This window comes from Schistocerca serialis, chromosome 8 (assembly GCF_023864345.2).
Source record: "Schistocerca serialis cubense isolate TAMUIC-IGC-003099 chromosome 8, iqSchSeri2.2, whole genome shotgun sequence".
Classification (NCBI taxonomy): domain Eukaryota; kingdom Metazoa; phylum Arthropoda; class Insecta; order Orthoptera; family Acrididae; genus Schistocerca; species Schistocerca serialis.
Genome location: NC_064645.1, coordinates 507,048,910 through 507,056,836, shown reverse-complemented (window position 1 = coordinate 507,056,836; position 7,927 = coordinate 507,048,910). Strand labels below are relative to the sequence as shown.

General features: G+C 46.3%; 1 non-coding gene across 1 annotated transcript; it reads right to left on the bottom strand.

Moving 5' to 3' along the window:
* Nucleotides 1–2,155: 2,155 nt before the first annotated feature.
* Nucleotides 2,156–2,227, bottom strand: Trnat-agu (transfer RNA threonine (anticodon AGU)). The gene has a single exon. It is a non-coding gene; the product is annotated as a tRNA-Thr (tRNA).
* Nucleotides 2,228–7,927: the final 5,700 nt, after the last annotated feature.

Genomic DNA, 7,927 nt, shown 5'->3' with positions numbered 1-7,927 from the left:
GGTTTATCATTAAACGAGACCGCGTGTAGAACACTACTGTGACCCATTCTCGAGTACCGTTCGAGTGTCTGGGATCACTACCTGGCTGGATTAAAGACGCCGAATCAATTCATAAGCGCGCTGCTACATTTGTTAGCGGTAGGTTCAAACGCTGATGCTTCGGGAACTCAAACGGGAATCCCTGGAGGAAAGGCGACGTACTTTTCGAGGAGCACTACTGAGAAAATTTACAGAACCGGTGTTTGAATCTGACTGCAGAACGATCCTACTGCCGCCAACATATATTTCGCGTAACGACCAAGAAGATAAGATACGAGAAATTAGGGCTCATACGGAGGCATATAGACGGCCATCTTTTTCTCGCTGTACCTACGAGTGGAACAGGAAAGGAAACAACTAGTAGCGGTACAGAGTACACCCCGCCACGCACTGTACGGTGGCTTCGAGGTGTGTATGTAGATGTAGTTTTAGACGGTATAGAAAAACGCTTGATGAATTACAATCAACTCAGCAGTTAATCTGACGTGTCTGAAGGTAACAGAAAGGGCTGACCCCGTCTCGTTTGGTTATATTTCGTAACGATGAGTGGCAGACACACGTTACAATCTCTCCTAGTGCTTCAGAGCCTGTGATTATATGCTGCAAGAGTGCCGTGTCTCCGAGTTCCTTACGTGTGCGATCTATTGCGACTGCTTGCTGGTGTTAATGATAGTACTGGTGCAAACTCTAGGATCACGTCGAGATTCGAAAGCCACACACCTTGCCCCTAAGCCGGCAGGTTTCATGCAGCAGGTCCAGCATAACATGCATAAAGCATCGCGGGGACCGAAGAAAATTGCACACAATGGCGGCGGTTCGGTCATTAATAAGGGCGTCGTCGCGGAACTCGGGACGGGGCCGAGCTGTTCGGCGGGGCGAACTGGTCCAGCCCAGGCGGACTGGAGCTGGCTGTGGCTGGAGCGGCGCTGGAGCCGGACCCGTGCAAACGGGTTGGACCGGTGCGGGTCAGTGGCCACGGCGACGACAGCGGCGGGCCGCGGCGCGGCTACGCTACACTCTACGTACACACTCAGCTAGTGTAGCTGCACTACGCCGCGTAACCAAACGGCTCTGCGTACCAGCAACCTCCAATCAACAATATGCACGTCCTTCCGGTTCTTGCTATCTGGAAAATAACTTTCATTAGGTTATAAACAATATTCTGGAGTAACTGAGTCAACGTATTAACAAACATATCAAAACTACACTGACGTGATAAAAGTCATGGGATACTTCCTAATATCGTGTCGGACCTCCCTTTGCCCGGCATAATGCAATAAATCGACGTGGTATGGACTTAACAAGTCGTTAGAAGTTACCTGCAGAATTACTGAACCGAGCGAGGTGGCGCAGTGGTTAGCACATTGGACTCGCATTCGGGAGGACGACAGTTCAAACCCGTCTCCGGCCATTCTGTTTTAGGTTTCCCGTGATTTCCTTAAATCGTTTCTGGCAAATGCCGGGATGGTTCCATTGAAAGGGCACGGCCGACTTCCTTCCCCCATCTCTCCCGAATCTGAGCTTGTGCTCCGTCTCTAATGACCTCGTTGTCGACGGGACGTTAAACACTAATCTCCTCCTCCTCCTCCAGAATTATGGACACATGCTGCCTCTATAGCCGTCCATAATTGCGAAAGTGTTGCCGGTGCAGGATTCTGTGCACGAACTGACCTCTCGGTTATCTTCCATAAATTTTCGATGGGATTCACGTCAGGCGATCTGGGTAGCCAAATCATGCGCTCGAATTGTTCATAATGTTCTTCAAATCAATCGTGAACAATTGTGGCCGGGTGCCATGGGACATTGTTATCCACAAAAATCCCATCTTTGTCTGAGGACATGAGGTCCATAACATATTACATCCCCTGGTCACCAACAGGCCCGAACGTTTCGACTCAGTGTAGAATAGGGAATCAATGATCATAAGACCGTTACGACATCACTCAATACGGCTGTAAATAAAAATATAAAGAAAGATATGAAGATATTTCTGGATAGCAAGAGCGTGAAGAAACGTATTTCAGATTAAAATGAAACTGTATGGCTCCAGAGACCTTTTCAAGTCTCAAACATCTGTGTTGTATATATGCAGATTGAAATGACGAATAAAAATTTATACCAAGGCTGAGGTTCGAACCCAAGTCTTGTGCTCACTAAGCAGATGCGCTAACCACTACGCCACCCTGGCACAGTGCTTTTGCATAACTGCACAGCCTACCCTACCATGCCTCCCTCCTCAAACCTAATTCCCATTCACGACTGAGGTGTGACGCGTTTTAGGGTGGACCATACAGTTATGCAAAGTTTCTGTGCCGGCTTGGAATAGTGGTTAGTGCACCTGCCTAGTGAGCAAGAGACCCTAGTTTGAATCCCAGTCTTGGAACAAATTTTCATTCGTCGCCTCATTCTAAATATATACATCACAGATGTCTGAGACTTGAAAGGGTCTCTGGAACAGTATGGTTTCATACAGTATGGTTCATCCTACGCCAGGATTTCAGGTAGGATCCTTTATTTCATTCGATGGTGAGGTGCTATTCCAATACAGTTGGATAGCCTCTGCAATGCTGTTTTAGTTTAGTAGGAAATACTAAGTGGGCTGAGGCATGAACGGGAATTTGGATTCAGGGGGGCGGCGTGCTAGGGTAGTCTGTGTAGTTGTGCAAAAAAATTCTCTTCTCCAGCACTGACACCGTTGATTACCAACAGAAAAAGTTCAAGAGCATTGTAAAATACACCTCAGACAGACAGGTGCCAACTAATGTTTTGAGCAATGGGAAACACCCACGCGTTCAGACAGCTGCTACGAAAGCAAACGGAGCTTTGCTGCAAATTTAAACGTAGCCGTAACACCTAACGATGCGAAAATTAGTGTAACGAGAGCCAAGAGCGACGTTTTCAACCAACTACAAAGTAATATCCTGTCTGCAGACTTGACACAAAATCCTAAGAAGTTCTCTCTTATGTTAAATCAGTAAATGGACTGAACCTATCTGTTCAGACATTTTGTGACCGTAATGGCATTGAAATGCAGGACGACACAGAGAAGCCGAAATATAAAGGTATTTTTCCAAAACGGTTTTACTGACGAAGATCGCATTGTAGTTCTTCCTTTGAATCGTTATACGGTCGTCAAATTGACAGGTACCGAAATAAGTGACCAAGAGACAGAAAAGCAACTGAAATCACTCGTCATAGGAAAGACAGGATACCACTTAGATTCTACACAGAGTATGCAAAAGAACTTGTACTTCTTCTTGCATCAGTGTCCGTAGCTCGCGGGAGGAGTGATCTTAACGGTTTGAAAACAGCGCAGGTCGTTCTGATTTTCAAGAAGGTTCGTCCAACCGACCCACAAAACCATACGCCTTTATCTCTGACGTCGGTCTACTGTATAATGCTGGAACAGTTTTCATACTCGCGTATTATGATCCTTCTGAAGCCGAAAATCTGCTCCGTAGGAGTCACCATGGGATCACAAAATGAAACGCAGCTCGCATTGTTCGTTCACAAGACACAGAAGGAATTAATATAGGCGCCCAGATTGATGACTTGCGGAAGGCGTTCGACACATTTCCAAGTTGCCGCTGATGAACAAAATACGAGCGTAAGGAATATCAGACTAGCTGCGTGACCGAAAAGTTTCTTGCAAACAGAGTACAGCACGTCATTCTCACAGGACAGGAATCTTCAGACATAAAAGTAACTTCGGCAGTACCCCAAGGGAGAGCCCGTCCGGTTAGTCCAGTGGTCTAACGCACGGCTTTCTGGAGCGGAAAGGAGCGCCTGGTCCCCGGCACGAATCCGCCCGGCGGATTTGTGTCGAGGTCTGGTGAGCCGGCCAGTCTGTGGATGGTTTTAGGCGGTTTTCCATCTGCCTCGGCGAATGCGGGCTGGTTCCCCTTATTCCGCCGCAGTTACACTATGTCGGCGATTGCTGCGCAAACAAGTTTTCCACTACGCGTACACCACCATTACTCTACCACGCAAACGTAGGGGCTACACTCGTCTGATGTGAGACGTTCCCTGGGGGGTCCACCGGGGACCGAACCGCACAATAACCCTGGGTTCGGTGTGGGGCGGCAGAGGGGTGAAGTGGACTGCGGTAGTCGTCCTGTGGTTGTGGACCACTGCGGCTGCGGCGGGGACGGAGCCTCTCCGTCGTTTCTAGGTCCCCGGTTAACATACAATACAATACCCCAAGGGAGTGTTATTAGACAATTATTTTACGCAGTATACACTCTTAGACATCGGGGACTGGAATCTTAGTGACTGGGATAGAACTGTCTTCAGTTATGAGTCCCGCTTCGAACTGAGCCCAAGTGACCAGCGAAGAAGTGTCTGGAGACGCTCGGAACAGCAGCGGGATAACAACCTGGCTGCTGCCAGCCATACGGCTCGAACAACCACGTGTGATGCTCTGGGATGTCATTTCTTCTCATAGCGGGACAGCTTTGGTTGTCATCTGTGGCACCGTTACAGCACGGCGGCTATATTCTACGCCCCGTTTTGTTGCCCTACATTGAAAGTCGCCTTGGGCTTACATTTCAGCAAGATGATGCCCGACCACACACAGCGCTAGTTTCTACTGCTTGTCTTCGCGCTTGCCAAACGCTACTATGGCCAGCAAGGCCGCCGGATCTATCCCCAGTTGAGAACGTTTGGAGCATTATGGGCAGCGCATTCCAACCAGCTATAAATGTTAACAAACTAACGTGCCAACTGGACAGTAAGTGCCGCGACATCCCTCAGGAGTCCACCTAACAACTCTATCAATCAGTGCCAAACCGAATAACTGCTGGCATAACGGCCAGAGGTGGACCACCCGTTACTGACTTGCTCAAATAGTGAAGCGCTTTCTCTTCACTAAATCATCCATTTTGTTCCGAAATTGTAATTATTTGTTTGTAGGTACTTGTACTAGTACATCACAACCACCAATTTCCGTCCCATTCGGATAATTCCTTCATAGTGCGTTGCTTTCTTTTTTTTTTTTTTTTGCCTTTTTTTCCATTGAGTGTATGTAAATGACCAAGTGGATTACGTCGGAAGTTCCATAAACTTTTTGGTGAATGATGCTATTGTATACAGAGAATTCACAACGCTAAAAAATTGTAGTAAAATGCAGCAAGACCTGGACAGGATCGATGTTTGGTACAGGGAGTGGCAGCTGACCCTCAACACAAATAAATGTAATCTATCGCATATAATAAGCAGAAACATCCGTTAATGTACGATTAGACGATTTCATACATCCAGTAAATATTTCGTGGTCTGCGTACGGAGCGATTTAGGTCGGCCGCGGTGACCGAGCAGTTCTAGGCGCTTCAGTCCGGAACAGCACGACTGCTATGGTCGCAGATTCGAATCCTGCCTCGGGCATGGATGTGTGTGATGTCCTTAGTTTAGTTATGTTTAAGTAGTTCTACGTTCTAGGGGACTGATGACCTCAGATGGTAAGTGGCTCTCAGCACTATGGGACTTAACATCTGTGGTCATCAGTCCCCTAGAACTTAGAACTACTTAAACCTAACTAACCTAAGGTCATCACACAACACCCAGTCATCACGAGGCAGAGAAAATCCCTGACCCCGCCGGAAATCGAACCCGGGAACCCGGGCGTGTCAGATGGTAAGTCCCATAGTGGTCAGAGCCATTTCCATTTAAAGTGGAATGAACACATAAACCTAAGGCAGATGTCAGACTGAGATTTACTGGAAGAATGCACAGGAATCCCTACGAAGGAGCTGGCTTAGAAATGCCTCGTCCGACTGTATCTTAATTGAGACTCTTGCCATATAGGATTGGCAGAGGAAACAGAGAAGGCATAAAGAAAAGCAGCGCGTTTTTTCACACGTTAGCTTCATAATTGTCTAAGCGTCACAAAAATGCTGATAAAGCTTCAGTGGCAGTCTTTGGGAGAAAGAATTGGACATCAGGGTATGGTCTACTGTTAAACTTCCGAGAGTATACATTCTTAGAAGAGTGAACCAATATACTGCTTCCTCTCATGTATATCTCGTGGAGAGACCATGAACATGTAATTAGAGAGATTCGAGCTCACACGGAGGTTTACCAAAAACATTCTTCCACCGCACTGTCGCGGCTGAAGCAGGAAAACGGGCAAAATGACAATGGTATACAAAGTACCCTCCGCCACAACACACACTGTGTGTGGCTTGCGGAGTAGAGATGCACATCCAACCATTTATAATATCTCTTAACGACTTGAAAAATTCCTTCTGCACAAAACTGCCGCCTGAGAGTGCTGCCGCTTCGGACACCGTCTTGAAGTTTTTCGCCGGAGTCAGAGAGCTTTGGAAGTCAAGCCTGGGCTATATACAGAACAGATGCTCAGAAGTGCTTGTGTCCTCAAATTTTCATGTAAAAAATACGATACCGATAGTTGTGAGATGCATCGTCCGCTTCGAATGGCTCATCTCAGCTTCCTTACTATCTTACATTGCATTTTTGAACTGTTCTCTCACGTTCATAAAATCTACGAATAAAATTCCTTTGCTGTCTGAAAAAACCGGTAGGGATGCATTTTTTGATTTGCTGGGTGAGGCGATACGGCCACACATCACTGATTCAGTTTTGTAGTTCTTCAGTATCTTCAGGACGTTACTAGCTGACTGTAGTCGTATTGCTATTTGTTTTTGCTACTTCCTCATGTGTCCCACACTTAATGTTAGCCTACACAATTTCAGAACCGTCTTTTTCGTACGTTACATTGTTTACTATCCTTCTTGAAACTCAACAGCGTGCAACAGTGCTTGCAACAGATTAGAAAGAATAAGAATGGGAAAAAAGGGCACTTTGAGTACGAGAAATAGGTCTGGACGATTCAGAGCGGTCCAGTTTGCGTATCTATAGTTCATCAATAAATTTTTAACCACACATCAGAACGAAAGTTACTAGCTGACAAATCCGGCAGTGTCCGGGTATTAATTTTGCCAATTTTCTATTAGAAATAAGAAAAAAAATGAACTGCGTTTGTATAATATCGAAAAATTTTCATTTCTACGAATTCGCGAAAGAACCTTTGAAATAATGAAACAGTCGTACAAAGATCCCGGAGAGTTTCTGTACGCTGGGCGCAGCTGCTTCGCGTGTCTACAACGTCGCTATTAGAATGAGATTTTCACTCTGCAGCGGAGTGTGCGCTGAAAAGAAACTTCCTGGCAGATTAAAACTGTGTGCCGGACCGAGACTCGAACTCGGGAACTTTGCCTTTCGCAGGCAAGTGCTCTACCACTGGAAGGAAGGAGACGATGTACTGGCGGAAGTAAAGCTGTGAGGATTGGTCGGTAGTCGTACTTGGGTAGCTCATTGGCAGAGTACGTGGCCGCGAAAGGCAAAGGCCCCGAGTTCGAGTCTCGGTCCGGCACACAGTTTTAATCTGTCAGGAAATTTCAGCGTCGCAATTGTTTTCGCCTACAGCCGTTTACCGCGTCGCAGTTGAAAGCTGTCAAAAGCGTTGTCATGTGTCAGGGTGTTCCTTACGTTGACTCCATTGTAGGAGTGTCTTAGTAGTAAAGTACAGGTGTATTAAAATTTCATGCATAATGCGACATTTTTTCACGCATCTCAGTATTTATGACGTCATATCTCTTTAACTACGTGTCGTACAATGACATATTCGTGCACGTAGATTCAGTGGCATATGTGGATACTGTCTGCGAAATATGTTGAGCATAAAATTAGAAGCAAAGAAGTTATAAATTTAAACGTCATACTTGATGCGGCAGTTATTCACGCATCTCACTGTTTATGTCGTCATATCTCCTGAACTGTGATAGGCAAGTGGTTCTTACCTCCACAACGATTATTACCTGACAATAAGGGTTACGTGTACCAAGTTTGCTTGAAATCGGTACAGTGATTT